Source organism: Natator depressus, chromosome 16 (assembly GCF_965152275.1).
Source record: "Natator depressus isolate rNatDep1 chromosome 16, rNatDep2.hap1, whole genome shotgun sequence".
Lineage (NCBI taxonomy): Eukaryota > Metazoa > Chordata > Testudines > Cheloniidae > Natator > Natator depressus.
The window spans coordinates 393,208-420,987 of NC_134249.1; the positions used below are offsets into that span (position 1 = coordinate 393,208).

Sequence of the window (27,780 nt, forward strand, 5' to 3'; positions counted from 1 at the left end):
GCTTCTAAAAGCATGCTCCACACCTTGTCCCTCTCAGATTTTGGAAGGCACTTCAGATTTTTAAACCTTGGGTCGAGTGCTGTAGCTATTTTTAGAAATCTCACATCGGTACCTTCTTTGCGTTTTGTCAAATCTGCAGTGAAAGTGTTCTTAAAACGAACATGTGCTGGGTCATCATCCGAGACTGCTATAACATGAAATATGTGCAGAATGTGGGTGAAACAGAGTCGGAAACATACAGTTCTCCCCCCAAGGAGTCCAGTCACAAATGTAATTGATGCATTATTTTTTTAATGAGCATCATCAGCATGGAAGCATGCCCTCTGGAATGGTGGCTGAAGCATGAAGGGGAATACGAATGTTTAGCATATTTAGCATGTAAATACCTTGCAACGCTGGCTACAAAAGTTCCAGGCATTCTCACTTGCAGGTGACATTGTAAATAAGAAGCAGGCAGCAGTATCTCCCGTCAATGTAAACTAACTTGTTTGTCTGAGCGATTGGCAGAATAAGAAGTAGGTTATGTAACCAAAAAAAAAAAAATCTGCATTTGTAAGTTACACTTAGAGGTCTAGTGGGTATGAGTGGAGGGGCTGGGGGTGGGAGTCAGCACTCCTGGGTTCTATTCCTGGATCTGTGAGGGAGGGTTGTCTACTGTTTAGATCAGGAGATGGAGAGTCAGGACTCCTCCTGGCTTTGCAGCTGACTCCCTGTGTGACTGAGGGCAATTCCCCCCACTCCCCCGTGCCTCAGTCATACACCGACCCAGCTCCTGGGGGTTGGGGCTGGATTCATTCCAGTCTATACAGCACCTCTGAGGGAGGTGCTAGGAAAGGGCAGGACATAAGTAACCAACAGAAACTAATGGGATGCACCATGTGATTCTCTTTCTGTCCCTAGCGCATGTGACTGTGGACCCCAACACAGCCAATGCCTACCTGCTCCTGTCCCAGGATCAGCGGAGCGTGAGGGTGGGCAACAAGAGGCGGGACGTCCCCAGTAACCCCAAGTGGTTTGACACGTGCACCTGCATCCTGGGCCGGCAGCGGTTCACAGCCGGGATGCACTACTGGGAGGTGGAAGTGGGGGACAAGCCATGTTGGACACTGGGGGTCTGTGAGGAGTGTGTGAGCAGGCAGGGAATATTCACGCCCTCACCAGCGACTGGCTTCTGGACGGTGTGGCTGCACAATGGGGATGAGTATGCAGCGCTCACTTCCCCCCTGCCCGAGCTTATGCTGAGAGTGAAGCCTCGGCAGATTGGCATCCTCCTGGACTTTGAGGCCGGAGAGGTGTCCTTCTACAACGTGACTGGCAGCTGTCACATCTACACCTTCAGTGACATCTTCTTAGAGCCCCTGTGGCCATACTTCTACCCAGGGGTGCGGGCAGGCAGCCTGAATGATGCCCCACTGACCCTCCAACAGGGAACACAGCAGCCATGAGCCAGTCACAGCCGCCTTGGCACCTTGGGCTTTCAGGACTTACCAATGAAAGGCTTTCTTAACAATATATAATTCACCAGCGGAACTTACTGCTACAGGATATTGAGGCGGCCAAATGTCTAGTGGGATTCAAAAAAGGATGAGACATATATATGGATAATCCAAATATCACCAGCTAGAGAGGGCAGGAGACCCCAGGACTATAAAACCATCTCCACAGGGCAGGAGCCAGCCACTGACTACAGGGGGGCACGTTCCCCAAAGAGAAGGTTATTCCATAATTACACACTGCAGGGTCTCTGGTACCTTCCTTGAAGCCTCTGATTATGGAGACAGGATACCTGGCTTTTGGGCGCTGCAGTGAGCTAGCACAGCAAATCCTGTGCTCTCTGGGTGCTGTTAGAGCAAGAAATTGGTCACTGAAGCTGATAATCAGCCACAGAGCAGGAGCAGTGACCCACGATAAATGCCACCAGACTGCTAGACCTTCCTGCACAGCCCCAGTAGGGGAGTCTTCATCCAGCATTGCCATTCCCCAGCACTGGAATGCAGAGTCAGCAGCATCTGCGGGGAGGCCCAGGGAGCAGGAGGGGATGGGTGAGAGGACCTGAGGGCCTTGCTCAGTTTGCAAAGAATCCAGCTGCATCATCTTTAGTAGGTGGTGTGGCTGGTGGAGACCTTGGGTCTCTGGCATGTCATGCTCCTGGCCTAGCCGCTTGGTTCAAGGTAGAGCATTGCTGCCTGTGTCCTGTAACCTCCAGCAGCCAAGCTCCTTGGGGCAGCCATGGAAACATTGCCTTTGGCTACCCTTGTTTTAAAGGGCTCGGGGAGCATGGACACGAGGATGGAGTCGCATGTCTGTAAGGGGTGGGGCCTGCCAACACGAGCGAGCCAGCTCCAATCGGCAATTCGCCTCTGACCTATCCCCCCTTCTAGTGAAATACCGAAGCCTTCCTTCCGCTGGATGCTTCTGAGTCCAGCCCAGCCCGTGGGCCAGAGCTGTCCACAGCCCTGTGCATGTGCTGTCCCTGGTCTCACTGACGGTGTGCATCAGCACTCAAACCCAGTGCAGACTTCAAAGCCTGTTGGCCCATAAACCTCACCTCTCTAGGTCATTTTCTCCCACCAATAAACAATGCATTCCAATAGCCTTGTATAAGCTGGCAAAGCATCCATTGTGATCTGAGAGCTGCTCATCCCCACCTTCTGGGGGAAGGGGGAGAGCTAGGAGATCCAGTCCAGCTGGAGCCGTGGTGCTCTCAGGACTCAGCACTCTCATGGGCCCTTCGTGTTGCATGTTGATTCAGGGAATACTATGATTGCCTGATGGTGCTGCCCATTCCCTAGCCCTGTGTGCACCTCTCTGTGATGGGACTTCACCCCAAGAAGCCAATGTGCTGCCTGCAGCTAAATATTCCAGCCCCCCTCCAGCCCCGGTGAGGAAGGCAGAGTGAGAGGAATTTCATACACAGAGAACCCGCTAGACTGTTCCAAAGCTAGGCAGAGAGGGTGGGACAAGGGGGTCTCTGAGGCCCTCAGGCTGGGCCTAGCTCACTGCCATGCCCCTCTCAAGGAGTGGTTTTGCCTTCTTGACATATATTCACCCTAACCCAAATAATGACAGGTTTCAGAGTAGCAGCCATGTTAGTCTGTATTCGCAAAAAGAAAAGGAGGACTTGTGGCACCTTAGAGACTAACCAATTTATTTGAGCATAAGCATCCGACGAAGTGAGCTTTAGCTTATGCTCAAATAAATTGGTTAGTCTCTAAGGTGCCACAAGTCCTCCTTTTCTTTTTCCTAACCCAAATGTATCCCATTGGCTACTGGGAGTTCCAAGCTGGGACAAGTTCACCTTGATGTCTTTCTCCAGCAGGCGGATGGTTGCAGAATCTCTCCTGGGTTGCAGAATCGCTCCTAGCCAGGGCTGGCTTTGATGCAGCAGCCTGGGGATGGTGCCCCATCCTAGCTGGGCAGGGCTCATGCCCTCCTTGCCTGGCCAATCCCATCGGGCTCCCCTTGAATATGTCCAGGACGCGATGGCTGCAGCCCTGCAGCCGCTGTACAGCCATGGGCACAGTAGGCCTGTGTGTCGGTGTTCGTCTGGCTCCAGGGCTGGGGAGGGAGGAGGAGACCTGGGAAAGAGCAGCAGCAAGCCGTTCACTGAGTAGACAGGACTGGGCTGGCAGCTCCAGGAGCGTTTCCAGCTCCGCGGAGAGGGACGTCAAGGCTGGCTGGACTGGGTCTGCGCTTCCCTCCGAGCCAGGCTCCGGGCAAAGCGTTGGTGACTGGGAGACCCAGCGTGTGTGTGATTACCCCAAACCTTCCTGCAGGCGCCGGGGGACTGGGTGGCACCTGGAAAGACCGTGGAGGTATTTCCTTTGGGTCAGCTCCAGCCTGGCCAGGCTCCAAGCTCAGCGCTCCTCTGCCAGCCTCGTGAAGGGTCCTGGAGGAGCCAGAACACAGGGCAGGGGAGGAGAACGTAACCCTGCTGTGGGGCTGGGGCTGCTTTGCAGCCGAGGGCGGTGGGGGGGCTGCGTGGGTGCTCCCGCATGGGCACTGCTGCCCGCCAGGGGACGGACGGCTGGGCTGGCACAAGGGGCCCGTGTTTATACTGGCGCAGACACAAGCGCTAGCGCCGCATAGCAGCTCGTGAGGATCTGACGGGCTCCATCCCCAGCCGCGCCCTGACGTGGCCCAGCTCTGTGCCTCAGTTTCCCCCTCTGTAGAACAGGAGGATAGCGACACCAACCCTCCGGCTGTCCCGCTGCAGGACTGGGCCCTTGGTGGCATGGTTCTGGAGGATAGCTTCATGCAGCCAGGGAAGGCCGGCATCAAGCTGTCTGTGTTTTCAAAGGCCCTCCAGCTCCCTGGCTTTGATTCCACCTGGCAGTTCCTGTGGTCCTAGACAGCAGCAGGTTCAGGAGACTGGGTATTCTGCACTTGTTAGACTCTGCACTGAGCTCTGGGAGCGGGCAGGGAGAGTGGGTGGGTGGGTGGGGGGTATGTCTACACTGCAGTGAAACCCACAGCCTGCCTGTTTTTCCCGCTGAAGGATCAGGAAGAATTTGGCTTGGCACTTTTCTCTCTCTCTCCCTCCCAAGCTTTCATCCTCTTGCCCATCCCCACTGGATCTGAGTGCCTCCCCCGTGAATTAGATTGGCCTCGGGAGGTTTCTGGCAGACTTCCTTTCTACATCCCCTGGGGAGGAGGCTCTCAGCGTCATTTACTCCCCCTGATTAAGACTGGGGTTCCTGGACTTGTCAAAGCCTCTTTCTTGAGATTAGGGAGGAGCCAAGATGGGCAACTGAGCGCAGGGCTGCCGGGAGGGCTTCCCTGGGAGGAGGCCACTCATTGATAAATCCATCCCTCAACTTTCTGGCATTCTTCCAGGTTGGAGACGTCGTGGGAGGGATCTTAATTTGGCTCGACAACAGCTGTGATCCCAGAGCCAGAAGAGCAGTGCTCAGGGCAAGGGCCTTGCTGGCTCGCTCCCACCCCCAGGACGTGGTTCTAACCTGTGTGGCTCACAGGCTCTCATCGCACAGGGGGAACCGGAGCAGCGTGCGCATTACCACTCAGTGACGTTATGCTCTGATGCTGCCTGGCTGTAACCTGGGGTCCCCACCCCCTGTGTGTCATTGCCAGGAGAAGGGCAGTGTGCGCTCAGTACTGCTTGGCAACGTGGTGAGCAGGGTGCAGGACCCCGACAAACCCTTGGTGCAGCAGGAAATCATCCACTGCTTGCTCCCCCTGCTGCTGCATCTTGAAGACCAGGATGAGAGTGTGAAACTGGTAAGTGCCACGGTCATTATTGCCTTAAGAGCAAAGAGCCAGTATCCCCTGGGGCCCCCACTCCATTCATCGCCAGAGCCCCTTGCCCAAGTGAAGTCTTCTCCTCCCTGCTTCACTCCATGCTGGAGCCAAGTGCCTCATCCATCCTCACAGCACACAGCACAATTGGGAAGAAAAGCCTTCTTCTGGGAAAGAGGAGGGGCACAGCGTAGCGGGGCCGGGAGTACTGCTGCTGGCCCCGGCACGGCCCAGGGCCTGCGTCCCCCTGAAGTGTGGGGCCCCAGGCAACCTCCCCAAACCATCCAAAGGACAGGACGGCTCTGGCTCTCTCCAGCCAACTCTCCCTTTCCTCTCCTCAGCACACTTCTGTGGAGAACAAATTACAGGAATCTCCACTGGCAGGAAAAGCAGGAGAACAAGGGACGGGGAAGGTTCCATGTCCCCCAGACTATCTCTCTCTCAGGGAGAACCCTCTTGGTCTCCTCTTCTCTTGCAGCCATGTAAACTGACACTCTTCCGCTGCGCAGTCTTCCTCAGGTGGGCTCATTTGAAGACGCTCTTCCGCAGCATGGCCTGGGATGGCTCCTCACAGCTCTTGAAGTGTGTCTGGATCTGCTTGGTAGGTGAATTCCTTGTGAGAGTGCTGAATGGGAACTTGAGGAAGATATTTCTTACCCCACACCCTGAGTACCCATCCGCTTCGGTCGGGCTGCAGGACTCCGTTCCAGGCTCTCTGCTGGCTCATTTCGGCAGGAGTTACAATCCGTTCACATTGCTGACATTTTTCTCCACAATTCTCTGACCTTCAAACTTTTGTCTTTTCAAATGAAAGCTGAGGTTCTGGAGAACACAATAGGAACTTCAGAGGGGTGCTGCTCTGGTGTATGGGTTCATATTGGCGGTTGCCATGGCCTGGCTATATGCTTTGGCTTTCCTGGACTATTCGCTGTGGGAAGAACATGTCATTTCTATATTGTGCATTTCTTCCTTCTTTCTTCCTAGATGCAGAACAACGAGAGCCACATCCCCAAATTCCTGTTCCAGGCCTTACAGTACCTGGAAAGCTCACAGACAACAATAAGAGATTCAGCAGCCCGATTCATTGGCAAGCAGAGCACATTCATTTGATCTTTTCTCAATGCTTCCTTCAGAGCCCTTTTCTGGATGGCCGCTCTGTTCCCTTCAACAGCACCAGAATCCTAAAATGCGGGGTGTGTGTGTCTGTGTGTGTGTGTGTGTCTGTGTGTTTGAATTAACATGTACTCCAAGATGAAGGGAGCAACTTAGCTGAATCGACTGCACCAACTTCGCCCACCCACAACAACTCTTTGGCTGCGCCTGGGGAAACCAGCAGGATGTGAATTCAATCTCCTTTGGAAATCAGCCTCTCAGTAACTTCTGGGCGTCTGATGCTTTCTCGAACGTGCTTTGTGAACAGATGTAAGGAATGTCTGGAATTTCCCAAGGGTGTCTTGGGGGAATGGCTGCATCATTAGCAGTTTTCAGCGAAGGATCTGAAAAGCCATGAGAGCCATTTTATTCATTGTATGTCTAGGAAATACTATCCACCATTACTGCAATTTGTTGTCTGAAACAGTGAATGAAGATGGCATCTCCTGCCTGTATGAAGGTAAGGAAATACCTCTGTGTGTTTGGGCCTCTGTGGGAAGCACAGGGGTGCAGCACAGGGCCTGAACACAGCTTTGCATGTGTCCCTCTCAGTCTAAGGACAGTGTTGAAGGAAGAAGGGTGGTCATGCGAGCTTTCATCAAGGTCCCACAATCTGTGCACAGGAGCAGGGGAATTCCATCCCTAGCTCCTAGTGTAGACGTAGCCTTGGAGCTGTGTGGGGAGACTGTCTTCATCAAGGTCAGAAAGTCTCTAAAGGAAGGCCTGACCGAATTGAAAAGGGCTCTTGTTATTCAGGATGATGACGATTCCCCTCTGTAGGGAAAGATTAATCACCTGCCCTCCCTGGAATGGAGTGATTGCAGGCCAGGGACCTTCACTCCGAGATTGGTTATCAGCTCCTAGGAAATCCCATGAGGGCACATGGGAAACACTTTTCCCTGTGAGCGCTTCAGGAATGAAGGCACAGGGCCACAAAGGATTTCAGGAGACGTTAGGAGCCGAAATCCCTTTGTGGATCTCGGCCTAAATGTTGGATGGTTTAACGTGGCTGCGGCTGTCACTTGCCTGTTCCATCCAAAGAACAAGTGCCCCCAACCGTCTGTGTGTACGGGTGTGTGGAGGAGTGTCTGCCAGCAGAGGGGGAAGTTAGGCAAGAATGGGGTCTCCTCTCTGTCCAGGGCTATTTTGGGAGGAGCCGAGTTGTTGTTCTTGTGCCCTTAGACTCTTGGGGAGCGAATAGCAGGGGGCAATGGCCATCGGAAGGGGAGGTTTCCTAGGTACCAGACACATCAGCACCATGGGGTTTTCAGCCCGTTTCCTCTTGGTTTCAGCTTTTCACGAAGTGCCTTTGAAATCGGACAGGACTACGTGGTACATACTCAACAGATATTATAAATATTTGCAGCAGCTTGAAAATCTCGTGTCGGGTTCTGCATTCGACTAGGGAACCGGGACCGACACCGAAGAGCTCTTTGTCCTGCTATGGTAAATACAACAGACGCTTCTCAACTTTTTGGTGTCCCTAGACTCTGTTTGCCAGAAGCTGGGAATGGGGGACAGGGGACTGATCACTAGATGATTGCCTGTCCCTTCATTCCCTCTGGCATTGGCCACTGTCGGAAGACAGGATACTGGGCTAGATGGACCTTTGCTGTGGCCTTTCTTATGTCCTTATGTTTGGAACCGGGGCTGAACAACAAGGTGGATATCAGCAGATGACCCAAAATTATGTTGATTAGTCGGGCCTAGAGAAGACTAGGAAGAAGTTCAAAGGGATCTAAGAAAGCCATGTCACTGGGCAGCACAATGGCAGATGAAAACCAGCGCTGACCAAGGCAGGGCCATACACATGGAAAGCAGTGAGGTGAACGACTCCTCCATATCGCTGCTGTCAGAAGCCAAAGCACAGCTGGTTGGGCCCAGTGGTTGGAGCAGTGGCGCTGGGGACTCGTGCTCAGAGTGGTGGAGGCCGAGCCGAGGGGAGCCAAGGGTTGGAGCCGGAGTCCGGAGTCAAGAGCAGGATTGGAACAGGCTGGGGAATAGGGCAAGGGCCGGATTAACGATCCCCGGCCAATGGGAGCTGCGGGGGAACTTAGCCCGCTGACGTGGCTGGCGGGGGGAAAGGAACGGCAGCGTGCGGAGCCGCCTCGCCCCCACCCCAGCCAGGCAGGGGTTTAGTGGCTGCAGCCTGGGTCCCCCTTAGCCCTACTCCTTTCCTGAGTGCACCATTGCCCCACTTCTGCCCCATTCCCACACACTGGTACAGGGCAGAACCCTGGAGCTGATCTGTGAAATCTCTCTCACTAGAAGGAAGTCACTGCAAAGGCAGGACAACCCCACCTTTGGGCACCATGGAGGACATCTCATCCCACTGCACAGAGCCCTATATTCACACAGCTTCTCGCATGTGGTTCCCTCACTCATCAAAGCCAGGCGGAGAGAGGAGAAATTCTCCCCGACTCCCTTTTACCATTGCCAGCCCACAGGGGAGCGGAGGTTGCGGGGGGTTGGGTGCTCTCTTTAAGAAATGCCAGCTCTCAGGGAAGTTGCCAATGAGCATCAGCAAAGTGGGGTGGGGTTGTGCCGTGGAAAACTACCCTGCTTGAAGGTTTTGTTCTTCTCATTTGGGTTCCTGCCCTTTCTCCCTCTTCCAGACATCGAGAGGCCAACAGGAGCCAATTGAGCCCACCACTGATCCCATTTCTTGTCAGATGGCCAAGCAGCTTTGCACGGGAGGGAGAAGACAGAAGAGGCTGAGCAGCATGTGCCGGGCTGAACCAGCCACACAGAACCCCATAGACTAGGTGGAGAAAGCCAAGCCCCTCCCCAGCCCTGCCGGACGTGCTCCAACTGGAGCACCAGTGTGTAAGGGAGCAGCTCAGCTCACGCGAGGCAGACCGCTGAAAATGGAGGATGCACACTATAGGCTCCAGTCCAAAAGCAGCTTAACCCCCTGACTGCAGAGCTCCGAGGCGCCGAGACCCAGCCGCATCCCCGGGGGCCTGCAGACATGCAAGGGAGATCGGAGACCCTGGGAGTTTCCCATGCCGGGAACCCAGAGACACCCAGCCCATGGCCTAGAGACATCTCCTAGGAAGGAACCTGGGTGAACTAGCCATTGTCATCCCCAGTGCTGGATCCCACTGACTCAATGGCAAACATATTGGCCACGGAGGAGGCCCTGGGCTAGGACCCAGTGGAGTAACGAGGGCCTGGTCCCCCTGCCCTGGCTGCCATCCATCCTTTGGTGGCTGCCCACGTCCCCATTGACCCACTAGACTGCACAGCCCCAAGAGGAGGGGCAACCATCTTGCCTCTGAACTCTCAGCCAAACAGCCCTGCACTGAAGGGCAGCTATACTGACTTTGGCCGTTGGGCCACACAGCACTGAGGGAGAGAGTAGCCATATTGTCTGTTGCCATCGGGCCACACGGGCGTAAGAGACAGGATAGACATATGGACTCTGAGCGTTGAGCCACACAGCCCCGACGGAGAGGGCAGCCGCACGGACTCTGGTCGTTGGGACACAGAGCCCTGACGGAGAGGGCAGCCGCACTGACTCTGGTCGTGGGGCCACACAGCGCCGACGGAGAGGGCGGCCGCACTGACTCTGGGCACTGGGACACACAGCACTGCATGGGAGGGCAGCCATTTTGACACTGGCCATTTGGCCAAACCACCCTGAGGCTAAGGGAAGTTATTTGATTTCAACCATGGGACCTCACCCCTTCACTCCTCAGACATCGCTCATCTGTCACCATGAGACCGACCCCATGACATAAGACTTTTGGGGTCAAGATGCAAACAGGAGTAGAAGCAAGGAATGACATGTGACCCCTCTAAGAGATCCTCCCACTCCTCTACCAATCTGGGGGTGTTTTATCTCCATCCACCTGCCTCAGGAATGGATTTGAGCAACTGGGAAAAGTTCTGGGGCAGAGTGACCCATCCGGAAGTGGGTCACGTGACCCCTTCGAGAGCTCCTCCCACTTGGGGTGGGTCTCAGTCGCTTAGGACCAACCAGAGAGGGGATTTCACCAAACAGGGTAAGTGCCCTGGTGGGGTGACCTGACTGCAAGAGGGGTCCATCACCCCTCCATGAAATCCCCACAACGTCCTCTACTAATCAGTCAGGGTTTCGCACACACCCTTTAGGCCATCCCAGAAGGGAAACGTAACGATCAGAATAGGCAGTGCCCGAAGGTCTAGGCCAGAAGCCACTGAACTCTGGAGCTCCATGTTTGCGAGGCTGGCAGCATCGTCCTGGAAGTCGCAACACAACACTGCGGGGAAGAGCCTGTCTTGTTCCAAGGATGTCTTTTGAAGAAACCGTGGCCTAGACCTTTGGGCTATACCTGTTCTGGATTGGTACACATTTCCCTTCTGAGATGGCCTAAGGTGGGAGTGAAACCCTCGCCAACTGCTAGAGGGTGGTGTGGGGACGTTTTAGAGGGACCACGGGATCCTGTTGCGGGCAGGTCACTCCACTGCAGCACTTCCCTTCTTTGGTCAAATCCCCTCTCGGGGTGGTCCTACGGGGCTGACGCCCACTTCAATTGGTAGAGGACACAGGGAGGAGTTCTCAGAGGGGATATACAACCCCCTTCTGCATGGGTCACCCTGCCCCGCAACGTCCCCTGATGGGTCAAATCCAGTCTCCGGGTGTGTGAAATGCTGGTTGCCCCTGCCAAACTTGCGTAAAAGAAGGGAAGAAAGGCATGTACCTTTTGGGCCATCTTGGACTTGGGAAAAGAATCTGGTGACCTTTAGCCATTTCCTCTATTAGTTTGGGTTGGGAAGCACACTCCCACGCACGGATTGAATCCGCGTAGATAGGGTCTAACATCCAGGCAGAGACGACGCAAAGAGGGATATGGAGGGTTTTTAGTTAGGTCTACTCACCCATTCCTGTGCCCATCATGGAGTCCCTCCCTGACGTCCAATGTCAAGAGAGCAGCAGCTGTCCATCGCTGTCCCTGCAAGAGAAGGGAGAGAGAACATCAACATTATCTCCCGGGTGTAATTGTTTGGGAGACTGGAGCACTTCCAGAGTTCAAGTTTTGTTAATCCACCCCTTCTCTAGCCTAGCTGAGTCCTTTTCCCTCTCATAAATAAAGTCTTGTTTGTGTGCTTACTACTGCCTGGCGTTATTTTCTTGTGCTAAGCAAGCTCTGACAGACGGGCTTTACGAAGGGGACTATGTGGGAAGAATTTACTGTAAGATTCCCCGCATCTTCTGAATGGGTTTTGGGTTCTGCCCTCTTTAAAGGAAGGAAAAATCCTTCCAGGTGATCCTACGGGGCTGAAACCCACTGTGATTACTCCGTAATCTGTCCTCTTCACCACCATGTTTGTGACCCTGTGTGTCATAGGGAAGTAGCCCATGGCTCATTATGCATCTTTTGATTTAAAATGGACACTTGTGGTGTGCAGATGAAGAAGTCAAGTCCAATGTGCACAGAAATGGTACGGACACTTCAAGTATTGAATTCAATGCTTTGATCTTCCATCTGTTCATTAAACAAAGACAAAGGTGCAGAGTTGGGAGTCGAGGCACTGACTTCCCCAGGATCATTCCTCTCCGCGTAATTCCCATGATAAATCTCCTGTCAAGGAAGAGCCTGAGGAAGTGTGATCAGGGGAACTACCCAGAGCACCAGACAAATCAGGGCCCTGAGCTGAGAAAAACCAAGCCTCAGCCAGTTCACATTAATTCAGCTGTCCGCAGCACAAACACCCCTGAAGCACCCGAGGATTACTTGAAAGACTTTGAGAGGCTTGGCTCTGCAGAGCGAGAGATGAAGCCTATTACTGCAGGGAAATCAATGACAGAGTAGACACGGGATGGAAAGATACAGGGACACAAATTTCTCTGGTTAACTCGAGTGTGTTTCCAAAATCTGACCCCTTGCCTGCCGCAATGGCAGAGCTTGTGTTAAGAAGACAGTCTAGGAGTATTGTACCTTTAGCCATGGTGCACAAAAAAGAAGATGGTTTACAAAGTGATTGACAAGTGGAGGCGGTGGATGACATCCCCGCTGAGATGCTTATTGGCAAATTCTTTTTTGATGTGACTAAGGGTGTGGATGTGGTCACTTGCAGCCAAAGTGCATCTTTGTGTTGAGATCCCAGAGAGAAGGGGGAAAATCCAGGAGCTACTCAGAGCGACAGAGAAAGTCTCTTTGACACCCCGACCGTAGAGAGAAGCAGCGTGTCTCCAGCAGCAAAGGGAGGTGGGGAGATGAACTCCTGCAGCGCAGCAGAAGGCAGCCTGCCCAGTGCCCTCAGAGACAAAGGGGTGGAAGAGGTGCCTGCCACTGAACAAGCTGCTCCAATTGTTCACAGCCAGAGGTTTGCAGTTGAGGAAAGCATAGCCCTGGCCCAAGAGAGCACCAGGAATGGCGGCTTAGCGGGGGCCCCAGAAAAGGAAAACAGGGAAAGGCCTTTGGAAGAAGATGGAAAATTGTCTAGGAAAGCTCCAGTGGTAGAGAACCAAGGCCCTGACCAACCCTCTCAGCAAGTGAGTGTGCCCAGGCAGTACCCTGGCGAGTCATGTTGTGAGCACAGGAATGTCCTCATGCTGGTCACTTGGGGATGGACGCCCCACACAGAGGGGCTGACTCAGCCTCTACTTCCCCCCCACCCCGCCCCACTCCGCCAGGCAAGCAGCCTGGAACTCAGACTCAGAGAGTGAACTGTGTCGCTGACCTTTCAAAGGAAAGCAGTCACACAGCCAACCCCTTGGGGGCATGGGGTGGTGGCAGACGGGCTCTCCCTCCAGGCCCCAGTCCTGGTTTACCCTGCTGGGCTCAGGCACATATGATCCCCAGGGGGAGCGGGAGTTGGGATTCACCAGGACATCCATTTTGACAGACTTGTGGAAAAGGACGGTATCTACTGAAGGCAAAATTCAGCCCCTGCCTCTGTAACAGCCAAGGATTTGAATCCAAGGAGCCTTTTCTGAGGAACAAAGTCTAATTCTAATTCGGAGGAACAAACAGGGGGAAAGGGGCAGAGATACACAGTCAGGGAGTGAAATGGAGAAAATACAGGAAGAATTTCGAGCAAGGGCCAAGTGTCATTGTTCGTGGTCAAATGAACCACATTCAGATGATGACAGATTATGAACCGTTTGTTGTTGTGGCCTTGGAAAATCCCCCCAGACTTTTCCCCTGAGTCAGGAATGATGATTTCTTGGTTCACTCTCATTTGTTTCAGTTTGATGTTCGCATCTATTGCAACTAATTGGTCAGAACCTGTCACTTCCAAAAGTCCCAGATGCGTGTCTTAGTTTCCCCACCTAGCTCCCTTCTCGGTACCTTTGATTTTCCTCAGCGTCTCCTTTAGAGCACTGGTTTGTTGGCACCAAGAACCAAGTCTGATTTCCAGGTCAGCAGACGTGTCCTCCAGTTGCTAGAACTTCCCTTTTTCACATCTAGAAAAAAAACAGTTTTTTCCCCATTCATCATTATTTCTTTGATTGCCGTATTTTACTCTGAATTGCTTCCCAGTGAGAAATGCTGAATTGAGGGGCCGGGAGAAGGAATTTCTGTGTATCCAGCCACAGAATAGCTCCAGCTCCAGCAATGGCTGCGCAAGCTTCCCCGAGGTGTCCCGTCAATGTGCTTCAGCCCCTATTGACTGCGACCAGCTCTGGGGACCGGACGGAAGTTCAGTCCCTGTGGGCAATTCACTCCTCAGCCTCCATGCTTTGACCACTAGATTCCAAGGTTCCTGCTGGTCTTTGTTCTGTGGACATCTGCCCACTTGCAACTGGCCTGAGATCAACTTCCCTCAAACCAGCTCATTCCTTACCAGTCTCTGAATAAAGAAAAGGAGTACTTGTGGCACCTTAGAGACCAATTTATTTGAGCATGAGCTTTCGTGAGCTACAGCTCACTTCATCGGATGCATCATGAAAGCTCACGAAAGCTCATGCTCAAATAAATTGGTTAGTCTCTAAGGTGCCACAAGTACTCCTTTTCTTTTTGCGAATACAGACTAACACGGCTGTTACTCTGAAACCAGTCTCTGAATGGTCATCACGTCATACAGACTTCTCTTCACTCCTGCCTTGGGCAGAAGAGAACCCCAGTGCCCTGGAGGTGACAGGCCCGGACTGTATCCCCAGAGTCCCGCGGGGGGCATCGTCCCTGCCCTAAGGCTGTGGCTGCACTGGGGAGCTTACAGTGGCCTCGCAGCACCCATGCAGCTGCCCCGCTGGAAGCTCTCTAGTGTAGCCGTTGGAAGCCTACGGGAGGGAGCTCTCCACCCCCAGCCAGCAGCCGTAGCCATGTTGGCCGGAGAAACTCTCCCAGCGACATAGCACTGTCCACACCAGCACTTAGGTCGGTGTAACTTGTCTCACTCGGGGGGTGGCTTCTTCACACCCCTGAGCGACATACATTCTACTGACACAAGGGGGAGTGTAGATGAAGCCTTAGCAGAGAAGCGATTTAGAAAACAGGTTTTGTTTTGTAGGAAATGCAGGAACCCCGGGTTTGTAATAGCCCAAAGGAGAGTCCGATCCCACCAGTCACCTTCCCCACTTTGCACTTGGCCCTGGGATAGTTGTTTTCTCTCAGCCTGTGCCCACTATCATGCCATGTGAAGGGGAAGGAGCCATGCACCTGTCTAGGGTGCTTCTGACATCCTAGAGGGGAGAAAGGAAAAAAGAGGCTCAGTCCCACATGCTACTCACACAGGGGGTGGGAACTTTTGTGGTCATTTCAGTCGAGTCAAGGGGCTCCAAAAGAGTCAAAGGTGCTCACGTGACCCTGTCCAACATTAAACAGGTGAAACAAGGCTGGCAGTTTGGGCTGCTGGACAGAACAAGCCTTCAGGCCGAAAAGCCAACAACCTTTCTCTCCATTTCAGCAAAAAACAACATTGAACAAACCCCCACAAAAACAGGCACCGGAAAAGTCCTGCCCCCGACTTCACCTTTCCAAGGTCTTCTCCGCACTCTCTCCCGCCCCGAGTGAGAATCCGACACCTTGACCAACACACCACAGTCAGACCCGAATGCAGCTCTCCCTCTGCAGGCAGGATGGTGGAGAAAAACACAGGTGAAAAAACCCTCCCGGCTCAGCTGCGCACGGAGCCTTGGCAAGGACGTGGTGGAAAGGTGACGCCGGGATCTCTCGCACGGTAAAGGAGACTCGTGCCCGACTCCGACAAACCCTTTGGGAACTCGAAGGAAGCCGCATCCCATAGGAGTTTCCACAGACCAACCACCAGCCACACACCCAGGCCGGAGGGGCCGGGACACGGGAAGGGGCAGCAGCAAACGCCCCCGGGGGGAGGGCTGGGGCGGGAGCTGCAGCCAGGCCCCTGGACCCGCAGGGAGACGCAGACCCTGACAGCAACCAGCCACGTTTGCCCACGTGTTTGCGTGAGACACGTTTGTGTGTGTGTGTGATGTCTTGTGTGTGTGCTGTGTGTCGTGCAGAGTCTTGTGTTCAGTGTGTGTGTGCTGTGTTGTGTTTCGTGTTGTGTGTGTGTAGTGTTGTGTGTCGTGTTGTGTGTCATCTAGAGTGTTGTGTGATGTGGTATGTCGTGTTGTCTGTGTGTCTGTGTGGTGAGTGTTGTGTTGTGTGTGTGTGATGTGTTGTGTGTCGTGTTGTGTGTGTGTTGAGTTGTGAGCCATTTTGTGTGTCATGTTGAGTGTGTGTTGTGTGGTTGTGGTGTCATGAGATGTGTTGTGTGTGACGTGGTGTGTGTCGCACGCATAGACACAACACCTCGCATGTCACACGCAAAACACGTCGCGTGTAGCACGCACACACAACACATCGCATCGAACGTCATACACACAGCACATTGCACTTCACAGACACAACATGTTGCGCGGCGCACGCACGGCCAGCACGTCGCACGTCACACTCACAAAGACGTCTCACACATGCACAACACGACACACACCACGTCACACAGACAGAAAACACTACACACAACATGTCACACACACAAACACACACAAGACGACACACAACATACAAAACGGCACACAACGCAACATAGGCACACAACCTGACAAGCAACACATCACAGACACCACACAGACACACACACACAACGACACAGAACACATCACACATACTCTAGACGACACCCAACACACGCAACGCGTCATACACACACAAACACACACAAGACGACACACACACTGCACACACCATGTCACACAAAACATGTAACATGACAGCACACACACAACACCACACACACACTGAATATGACACACAAAACGGCCCACAACACAATACACACACACAACTTCACACACAACACATCACACACACACACCACACCACAAAGACACACACACAAGACGTCACACACATCGCACAGACACAAAGCACTACACGCAACATGTCACACACACAATAAAACACACATCACACAGACACAAGCACACACAACATGACACACACACTGTCTCACACACACACACACTATGTCACACACAACACATCACATGACACCAACAACACAACACCACACACTCAACACGTCACACAACATGACACACAACACGTCACACAGACAGACACAACGAAACATGACACACAACACGTCTCACACACACAACACTACACAAAACATGTCTGACACACACACACCACTTCACGTCACCACAAACACACCACCACACACACAATCCACACAACACTCTAGACGACACACATCACACACACAACCCGTCACACACACACATATCACGACGCACACAACACGAGACACAAAACGACTCACACACACAAACACACACAACACGACTGTCAAAGGAAAAATGAGTTAGCCGGTCTCTCACCAATTTAGGTGTTCGATTCGACTCTAGGATCCCACGAACTTCTCAACTCTGAGTCCAGTTTCTACAAGCGTCCTTTATTAGGCCGCCGAAATACAGCCCGAGCCGGGTGCCTCCGGAGAGGTACCCCGCCCCGCAGACATTGCAAGCGTGTGTACCCTCGACGGTTGGTGACACCGCCTTCGCCCACGTCCAGAGTCCGATCCCCTCGTTTGAGTCGGGGTCTCTGCTCTTCCCGACTGGGCAGGTTTGTCGCTGACAGGCCGTTGCGGGTGCCAGACGCACTCCTGAGGACAATTAGCTCTTCTCCCTTAGCTCCAGGGATAACGGGCGGCCCCCACTGGTTTGGCAGCTGCTTCTCCAGCCTTCCTCGCAGGTCAGCTCGACCTCGGCCTCAGGCTTCAACTGCTTTACTCGCGTCTGCGGAGTTAGTAACTCCTGCGAAGCCATAAGAGCAAACGGATTAAACAAACATTTCTATAAACTAGCATGTCAGCCCTTTCCTATCACAACGACACACACAGGAACACGTCGCACGTCCCACACAACACGTCGCAGGTTGCAGGTTGCACGGATACACACAACACGTCGCACGCACGCATGCACACACGTTGCACGTCGCACGACACACACACACACACAAAAAGGTTACACAAACACACACACAAAACGTCACACACACACAAAAACATCTCATGCACACACACACAAGACACACAACCCGTTGCACACACACATAACACGACACACACAACACGACACACAAACACAACATGACACAATATGTCACACACACACAAACACACACAACATGACACACAACACGTCACACAGACAGACACAAACACACACAACATGACACGGACCATGACACACACACAGAACACTACACAAAATACGTCACACACACACACCACGTCATATGACACTACTAACACACCACACACACAAATCACACAACTCTAGATGATACAAAACAAGACACACAACACGTCACACACACACAACACGTCACACACACAACATGACACACAACCCATCTCACACACACACATAACACAACACGACACACACAACGTGACACACACAGAAACAAATCGCATGTCCCGCACAACAGGTCGCAGGTTGCACGGATACACACAACACGTTGCACCCACACATGCACGAAAGTCGCATGAAAAACACACACAGAAACACGTCACACACACAAACACACACAATGCGACACACAACACGATACACAAGACATCACACACACAAACACGTCTCTCTCACACACACACAGCACGACACACAACCCGTCTCACACAGACACACACAACACGAAACACAACACGTAACACACACAACATGACACACAACACGTCACACAAACAACACATCGCATGTTGTACGTCGCATGGACACACACAACACATTGCATGTCACACAAACACTTTGCACATCGTATGTCACACGTCACACCTGCGCACACAACTTGTCGCGCGTCACACGTAACACACACAACACGTTGAATGTCGGACACACAACACGTCGCACATACACTCAGCACGTCGCACGTCATGCGTTGCTCGCCGCACGTTGAACACACAACACGTCACACACAAAAACGTTGCACATCGCACACACAATATGTTGCACGTTGCACGTCGTGCATCACACATACAACATGTCGCATGTCACACAAACACACACAACATGTCAAACACACACAAACAGGTCTCTCACACACACAGACACACACAACACAAAACACAACACGTAACACACACATGACACACAACACATCACACATACAACACATCACATGTTGCACATCTTTCACACACACACAACATGAAACACAACACGTCACACACAACACGACACACAACATATCACACAGACACAAACACACACAATGACACATGTCACACACACACACCCCACGTCACACACCTTCATCGATTGGTCTCGTTCTATGGCAACCCCTATTTTCTCGTCTTCTCTGTATCGATCTATCTATATCTTCCTGCTGTATTTTCCCCTGCATGCATCTGATGAAGTGGGCTTTAGCTTATGCTCAGATAAATTGGTTAGTCTCTAAGGTGCTACAAGTCCTCCTCATTCGCTTTTCCTGACTGATTATGCTGGGGGCTCTGCCTGGCTCCAGCGCTTCGGTCTCTCAGCTACCAAGGCCACCTGGGAACCCTGATAGATTCCAGCTTCAAGGAGTGCTGAGATCCATCTGTCTCCTTCTGTGCCTCTGTCTCTCTCTAGGAATAGCCTCCTGACCCTGCCTCCTGTGATCAGTTATAGTTTGCTAGCCCCCCACCCCACCTCCATGGGTGTTTTTGGCTTCTCCATGCACTCTGCAGCAACGCTCCTTGTACCCAAGCTAAAGATCCCTGCAGCCCCAAAAATCCTCGGGGGTTTGCTCAGCAAGTGGGTTACGAGCAGAATGGTTGTGGGGTGAAGGTGGGGATAGGGAGGTGCTGAACCTGGGGGTAGAGGAGGGTGGCAGATTAAGGTGTTGCTCAGCCCAGCCCGCTGAGTCCAAGGACGTATGAGGGGACCAGCTTTAAGTTGCTGTTCGATCCAGCCCACTGAGTCCCGGGACACATCAGGGGTCAGCTTGTGAGTGCTGATGACCCAGTCCTCTCTGACATGCTATGTTCATGTGTGTGTGCCTGTGTGTCTGTTCATGTTCATCGCATTTGGGGGCTGGAAGACCCCAGCCCTGGGGAACCGAGGTCCTGCAAGGTAGCTCCATTGGGAAGGAATTTACAGAAGGAAGGAGTAGCGCTCCATAGGAAAACACAAGTGACAAAAGCAGGACATTGACAGAATTGCAGAATCTCCCCCCACCAGAAGAGTAATCCTAACAAATGGGCGAACTCCAAGGTAAAGGGCAATTCTGGTAACAGCTCATTTGGGGCTTGTTTGGAAGGGGGATTGACGTCATGCTTGCGACAAGGAACCTGCTATGGCAAAAAACACTTTAGCCCTGTGCGCCCTTCCAGACAAGTCTTATATCCCAAATACTTTGGGTCTTACGGAATAAGTCCCTGAATAATCAAGGATCTTGACCAAAAAGTTCGTCACGTCTGAAAAGGAAGAAAGATTGTCGTTGTGGAGACCATGAAACAAGCCCTGCAACTTTTGGACACGTATCCCGACAGTCCACAGGGTGCACATCAAGGAATGTTCAAAGCGAGAAGGGCGTTCTTTTTGGGGAGACTAACCCCCATTGCGCTGACCAGGAGAAGGGGGAAGTGGGAGCCTGCAGCGCCATCTAGCGGCCAAAGGAGAAATCGCCGGCTTCTGGACCTGTGTGCGTCCTTGGTTCGGTTCACATGCAAAGCTGTGTCACGCCAAGTTGGGAAAACGGGGTTCTGCTGCACGACATCATCCTCTGGAATGACTCAACCCCACAGGACACCTCCTACGATACACTGCTACGAGTGACGCTCTCAAACAGGTCCCCACAGCTCCCCAGCCTCCCCCCACCGGGAGGCAGGTGTGAGAGGATTGTTCTCCCCAACTGACAGAGGGAGAAACAAAGGCAGAGAAAGGTGAAGGGCCTTGTCTTCCATCACACAACCTGTCGGGATAGAGTTGGGAACAGGACCCGGGTGTCCTGGCTTTCAAACGTACCATCAGTCTGGAGTTTCACACACTGAATGATCAGAATAAAGGGACCTGCAATGAGCTACAGACCAACAACCATTCACACTGATTCTTCAGCAAGTGTTTTAGAAGCACGAGAACACCAGCGAAAACCAGGAACGGCTCAGAGACAATCAGCAGCGAGAAGGAGAACAATTCACCAAGCAGATGATTGGTTCTGGCTTATTTGCTGGGCCTTAAACGAGAACAACAAAGTCCTGAATCTCCTCCCTGCCACGAGACCCCCTGCTCAGCCAATCAGCATGGAGACTCTGGCGGTGGGCTGAGGGTTCCCCAGATGGCCCAGGGATGGCTCAGGTCACCGGTGAGGATCACTCTCAGAGCACGCTTCCTGTCCCATCTCTTTGGGAGGCCTCCCACCATGAGGGCTACAGAGCAGCCCCCTCCTCGCCAGTGGAGGGAGGGAAGCAGGAAAAGGGAAACCAAAAAAGACAAACCCCAAGGATTCAAAGGGACAAAGGCCTAGCTGGGGGAAAATTGTCCCACCTTAACCTCCTGTTTTCCATGCTGAGAATTTGGCCAGCACCGGGTGGATCAGGCTCCCTCGGTACCAAACCTTTCTGGGGCTCTTACCTTCTCCACAGGGACGTCTGTCTTCTCGCTCAATGAGCAGTGGGAAAGGAGAAAACTCCAGAGAGGCTCCACCTCGCGCTCACATACGAGACCCTGAATTCTCTCTCAGTCCTCAAGGAGACACCTCAAGAAGGAGACTCCCTGCAGCAAAGCCCCGGGCGTCTCTGAGATCCCCCTGCCCTGCAGCCTGTCCTCCCTGGCCCTTGTCGTGGACTCTCTGTGAGGTCACCGCCTCCCAACCTCCTTTCACCAATCAGCTGAGTGCTGCAAAAGGCCCTTGTGATGTCACTGCCACCCCCACCCCTGCCCTGCAGGGCTCATGTCCTGCCCCGAGCCGGCTCCTGTGCGTGTTTGAGCTGCTCCCCCTGGGTCACGTATGTGAGGGGGGGGACACCATCTATTCAGGGGGCACCATCACAGGGCCTAATAACATCAGCCACACTATCAGAGGCTCGTTCACCTGCACATCCACCAATGTGATATATGCCATCATGTGCCAGCAATGCCCCTCTGCCATGTACATTGGTCAAACTGGACAGTCTCTACGTAAAAGAATAAATGGACACAAATCAGATGTCAAGAATTATAACATTCATAAACCAGTCGGAGAACACTTCAATCTCTCTGGTCACGCGATTACAGACATGAAAGTTGCGATATTACAACAAAAAAACTTCAGTTCCAGACTCCAGCGAGAGACTGTTGAATTGGAATTCATTTGCAAATTGGATACAATTAACTTAGGCTTGAATAGAGACTGGGAGTGGCTAAGTCATTATGCAAGATAACCTATTTCCCCTTGTTTTTTCGTACCCCCCGCCCCCTCCTCAGACGTTCTTGTTAAACCCTGGATTTGTGCTGGAAATGGCCTACCTTGATTATCATATCATAAGGAGAGTGGTCACTTTAGATAAGCTATTACCAACAGGAGAGTGGGTTTGTGTGTGGGGGTGGGGGCGGGGGCGGGGAGAAAACCTGAATTTGTGCTGGAAATGGCCCAACTTGATTATCATACACATTATAAGGCGAGTGATCACTTTAGATAAGCTATTACCAGCAGGAGAGTGGGGTGGGGGGAGGTATTTTTTCATGCTTTGTGTGTATAAAAAGATCTTCTACACTTTCCACAGTATGCATCCGATGAAGTGAGCTATAGCTCAGGAAAGCTTATGCTCAAATAAATTAGTTAGTCTCTAAGGTGCCACAAGTACTCCTTTTCTTTTTGCGAATACAGACTAACACGGCTGTTACTCTGAAGCACTTCCCTTGGGAGTCTGGAGGAAATTGATGCTGTGGGGGGCAGGGAATTGACCCCAAGGCCACACTTGTGAGTCTGTATCATAACACACATGCACAACAGCACTGCGCGAAGTATGTACACGTCACCTTAACTCTGATGTTTCCTAACGTTTAAAGGCCTGGTCTCCAGGGTGTTCTTTGTGCTTCTAGATCGATTTTGGGGAGAGATGCAATCATTTAGTTCAGAGTGGGAGCCGTGTTAGTCTGTATTAGCAAAAAACAAAACCAAAAACAAAACGAGGAGTAGTTCTGGCACCTTAGAGACTAACAAAGGTATTTGGGCACATTTGATGGTGTGGCTGACATGATTAGGTCCTAGGATGGTGTCCCTAGACTAGATATGTGGACAGAGTTGGCAATGGGTTTGTTGCAAGGATAGGTTCCTGGGTTAATGTTTTTGTTGTGTGGTTTCTGGTGAGTATTTGCTTCAGGTTGGGGGGCTGTCTGTAAGCGAGGACTGGCCTGTCTCCCAAGATCTGTGAGAGTGCGGGATCATCCTTCAGAATAGATTGTAGATCCTTGATCCTGCCCTGGAGATCTTTTAGTTGGGGGCTGAAGGTGATGGCTGGTGGCGTTCTGTTCCTTTCTTTGTTGGGCCTGTCCTGGAGTAGGTGACTTCTGGGTATTCTTCTTTTCAGCAGGTGGGGATTGTAGTTTGAAGAATGCTTGATAGAGATCCTGGAGGTGTTTTTTTCTCTGTCTGAGGGATTGGAGCAAATGCGGTGGTATTTTAGAGCTTGGCTGAAGACAACGGATCGTGTGATGTGGTCTGGATGAAAGCTGGAGGCATGTAGGTAAGCATAGCGGTCCAGGATAGGGTGGTGTTTATGTGACCATCGCTTATTAGCACTGTAGTATCCAGAAAGTGGGTATCTTGTGTGGCCTCTCCTTCTGCCCCTCCACCCCCACCAACATGATACAGTTCTGCGGTGACCTGGAATCCTACTTTCCACGTCTCCGACGGAAGGAATATTTCCAACACACCTCTGAACAACACTAATCCACAGAGACCTTCCTACCAACACGACAAAAAGAAGGATTCTGCCTGAAGGTCGAAACAGTAGACTGGACTTCAACTCGAGTGCTTCAGCCGACAAGCACGGGCTGAAGTGGTCGAAAAGCAGCATCACTTGGTCCATAACCTCAGCCGTGCAGAACACAACACCGTCCACAGCCTCAGGAACAACTCTGACATCTGAATCAAAAAGGCTGACAAAGGAGGTGCTGTCGTCATCCTGAATAGGTTGAAATATGAACAAGAGGCTGCTCGGCAGCTCTCCAACACCACTTTCTACAAACCATTACCCTCTGATCCCACTCAGGGTGACCAAGAGAAACTGCACCATCTGCTCAAGAAACTCCCTGAAAAAGCACAAGAACAAATCTGCACAGACACGCCCCTGGCACCCCGACCAGGGGTCTTCTATCTGCTACCCAAGATCCATAAACCTGGAAATCCTGGACGCCCCGTCATCTCAGGCATCTCTGGCTAGGGGTGCTGGTCGTGTAGGGCCTGAGGAGAGAGTCAACATAGCCAGATAATCCTGCTGTCTGGATGCCAATGCCTGAGATGATTTCATCGCAGTCTCTGACGAGGGGGTTCAGGCTCCAGTGCTCTGCTCTGTTTTCCCAGCCCTGTCCAGGGGGTTGTTTCCAGTTTCAGAAATGGGGCAATGTTCACACACTGCCAATGGGTCTTTGCATAAATTAGGCCCTAAGCCAGGGGCAGGCAAATTTTGGCCTGATGCTGGATCGGGTTTCAGAAATTGTAGGGAGGGCCAGTTAGGGGAGGCTGGGCCTCCTCAAACAGCAAGGCATGGCCTGGCCCCCGCCCCCATCCAACCCCCACTTCTCGAGCCCGGACGGCTGCCCCGGGCCTCCGGCCCCATCCAACCCTTCTGTTCCCTGAGGGGCCCCCCAGGACCCTTGCCCCATCCAACCCCCCGTGCTCTCTGTCCCCTGACCACCCCCGGATTCCTCCACCCCTAATTGTCCCCCGCTGCCCCATCCATCCCCTCTTCTCCTTCCTGACTGCCCGCCCCCCCCGCGACCCATGCCCCATGCAACCACCTTTTCTCCCTGACCGGCCTGAGACTCTCCGCCTCAACTGACCCCTGGCCTAACTGTCCCCCATCGCCCCATCCAACCCCTCCTCTCCTTCCTGACTTGCCCCCGGGACCCCTGCCCCATCCAATCACCCCTTGTCTCTGACCGCTCCGGGAGCTCCTGCCCCTATTCAACCCCCTGTTCTCCGTTGTCTGATGGCCCCGACCCCTATCGACCCCCCAGCTTCTGACCACCCCCCGAACTCCCGTGCCCTCTATCCCACCCCTCGCCCACTCCCTGCCCCCTTACCGCGTTGCCTGGAGCACCAGTAGCTGGGGGGCGGCAGCCATGGCCTGGTGCCACCACACTACCCCTCCCCACAGCCCCGTGGGGCCGCCTCCCCACAAGTCCCCAGACCCCACTGTGGCCGTGCCACTCCACAATCCCCCACCAACTGTCCTCCTCGCCCCAACCCAGGGTGCAGCCGCCCCATGCAGCTGAGCCACTCCACCCCACAGACCCCTCCCCTCCCTACAGCCCCCCACAGCCATGCTGTGTCCCCCTGGGGGCGGCCATGGTGCTGCCCCTCCCAACCCAACCGCCACAGCCATGCCATTGACCCAAGTCCCCGATCCAACTCCCCTATAGCCTCTCCCTCCCCCACATCCCTCCCAGACCCCGTCCCCATCCATTCAACCCAAATGCCCCCTGTCCACAACCCCCTTCTCCTCCTCCCACAGCACCAATCCATCCCCTACCCTCCCACAGCTCGCACCACACAGACCCCTCCACCTCCCAGCTGGGCCCCCTCCCCGCCCCCTGCCACCCCACCCACCCCGTCAGACACCCTCCCCCGCTGGTGCACCAGGGTTTCCCCAAGACCAACCAACAGCTATGAATTAAAAACCTCACACTGTTTGCTGGGGCCTCCTGGAGCCGTGGTCCCTACCTGGAGATGCTGAAATCTCACTCTTGTCTCTCTCCTCCTGCCTCCGGCTCTGAGCCAGGCTCCGGACAGTTATGTGGTGAAGAGATGAACTGATGATAGTGGAAGGAAAAAATCAAAAACCAAAAGTGAAGCCAAAAGCGCAAGCCAGGCAGGCAAGGCAAATTGCAAGCTGTTGCCATAGACTCGTCCTCCCCCTTCTCCAATAACCCACCCAAACCGGGACACCACAGACCCCATGGACCTCAAACCAACTACCTGGAAGCAGCAGCAAAAAGGCAGCAAGGACACAGGCCGACAGAGAGTGGAAGGAAAATCAAAAGGGAAAGAGCCCAGTCTTTGAAAGCTTTTTTAGTTCTCTGCACATGCTCCCAGAAGAGGATGGGGCAACCGACAGCCAATCATGCTCTCAAGCAGGGAAAGAAAATCTACTCCTGGACCAACAACAAAGGAAAAGGAGAAGGAACGGGACAGTAAGCGGGACAGAGAGATTTATTCACGTGAGATGGTAATTCATTAATTCCCTGGGTTACTTCCTGGCCATTTCTATGACTTTAGTGCCATTAAGAAAACTGTTCTCAAAATCTCTGGGTCTCCTTGCCCTACGCTGTGGTTATGAAAGGTCCTTCTCAGCTCCTTTTACTTTCCTGCTTTCCACTTACTGTAAATAAACCATTAACACAATTCTTCTTGTTTCTTCCACATTCATGTCCTAGTTCCAGTTGTTGGGGGCAGAGTCATGAGATGTGTTTGTGACACTCTACACCTTGGGGGAGCATCTTATGCTGATAAGAAGCACACGGGATCTTTTCAGGGGAAAAGGCAATACGCCGCATTTATTGGAAATACAACTGTAAACATACGCATTTCATCATACACCCACACCCACACAGACACACACACACACACACAGAGACACGTCCTGCAGATGGTTTTACAGTTACCAGTTTGCTGTAGCTCTTGTCAATCTAATGGCCAGTTAGATTGAACACAAGCGAGGAGCTGGGCTCTGTCGGTCGCGATCCCATGCTCCGAGGCTTTGCAGGACTGAACCCAGAGTCTTACGGCAAAACACCCCAGCTTTAGACTTGTCAATTCCCACTTTCGTTTACGGATTTTGCAATGTCATTCTGTAATCGTTAGTCCTTAAATGGGGTTAGTCTCCGGGTTTTCCGCTGTTATCATTTGGTGGTTTTGTTGGCTTCCCATCCTTAGCTCTTCTTTGTCTTGCATTCAGGGTGCCTGCCTCGCCTCTGAGGTCATCAATGCTGCTAACATGTTTAGCGTCGGATAAAAGGGATGTTTTCTGATTGTCTCCTGATGTTTCCAAGTCTCTCATGTCTTCTTGACCATCTGGACATTTGTGATGGCTTTCCACCTTTATTTTGAACTATGTACACATTTTTCACTCACACCAAACAATTTGACAGAGACTTTCAGACAGGATAACATTTTAGAAAGGATGATATGGTTACTAAAGGGATTACAAAAGAACCTTAGGCAACTTAGTTTCCAACGCAGACAAGAAACACAACTTAATTTGTAATGCAGATAAGAAACAAGACCTTAGAGCAAATACCATAATAAAACCTTATCCTAAAACAAAAGGTGACCAGGACTGTTCTGGTCTATTCCTGCCTGAAATCAGCTTCAGACATCAGAATCTGGCTGATGCGTCTTTACCAATGGCACACGAGGCCGTTCCTTCCTGCTCTCAGAAAGGGTGGCGGGCAGAATATGGTCACATCCTACCATACATCAATCCATTTAATACATGATTATCTCTTCTCTTTCATTATGCAAAATGCAAACATCAAATCCTCCTCCTCTAGGTGCCCTGTAACCCCCATATTCCTCATCTTGTCTTGAATTGTGATATTACACGTAAACCAGGCCATGCAAGGGATCAGGGGAAAGGTGAGGAGCTGTCAAAAGTCACGCTTCTCTCTGTCTTGATGTGTGTCTCCTCAGTGCTTATGAAATGACAAGAATTGTTCGGTGTTCACTGAAACATGCTGTAAGTTGTGGGATCAGCCAAAAATTAGCTTCCCCAGAGGTAAGGAAC

At 52.5% G+C, this 27,780-nt stretch overlaps 3 long non-coding RNA genes across 3 annotated transcripts in view; 2 read left to right on the forward strand and 1 right to left on the reverse strand.

The window, feature by feature from the left end:
- LOC141999978 (uncharacterized) overlaps positions 1-27,780 on the reverse strand; it is a 695,529-nt gene that overhangs the window by 330,088 nt on the left and 337,661 nt on the right. Inside the window, exons 4-6 of the long non-coding RNA XR_012642141.1 lie at positions 17,186-17,620; positions 15,313-15,407; positions 11,272-11,345 (exon numbers count right to left, since the gene is read on the reverse strand). This is a non-coding gene — a long non-coding RNA (uncharacterized LOC141999978). The remainder of the gene's footprint in view (positions 1-11,271; positions 11,346-15,312; positions 15,408-17,185; positions 17,621-27,780) is intronic.
- The window catches only part of LOC141999981 (uncharacterized), a 343,849-nt gene that overhangs the window by 243,284 nt on the left and 72,785 nt on the right, over positions 1-27,780 (forward strand). The gene's annotated exons all lie outside the window — the stretch shown is intronic.
- Positions 6,665-10,004, forward strand: LOC141999886 (uncharacterized). The gene is made up of 3 exons (XR_012642105.1): positions 6,665-6,868; positions 7,701-7,854; positions 9,024-10,004. It is a non-coding gene; the product is annotated as an uncharacterized LOC141999886 (long non-coding RNA).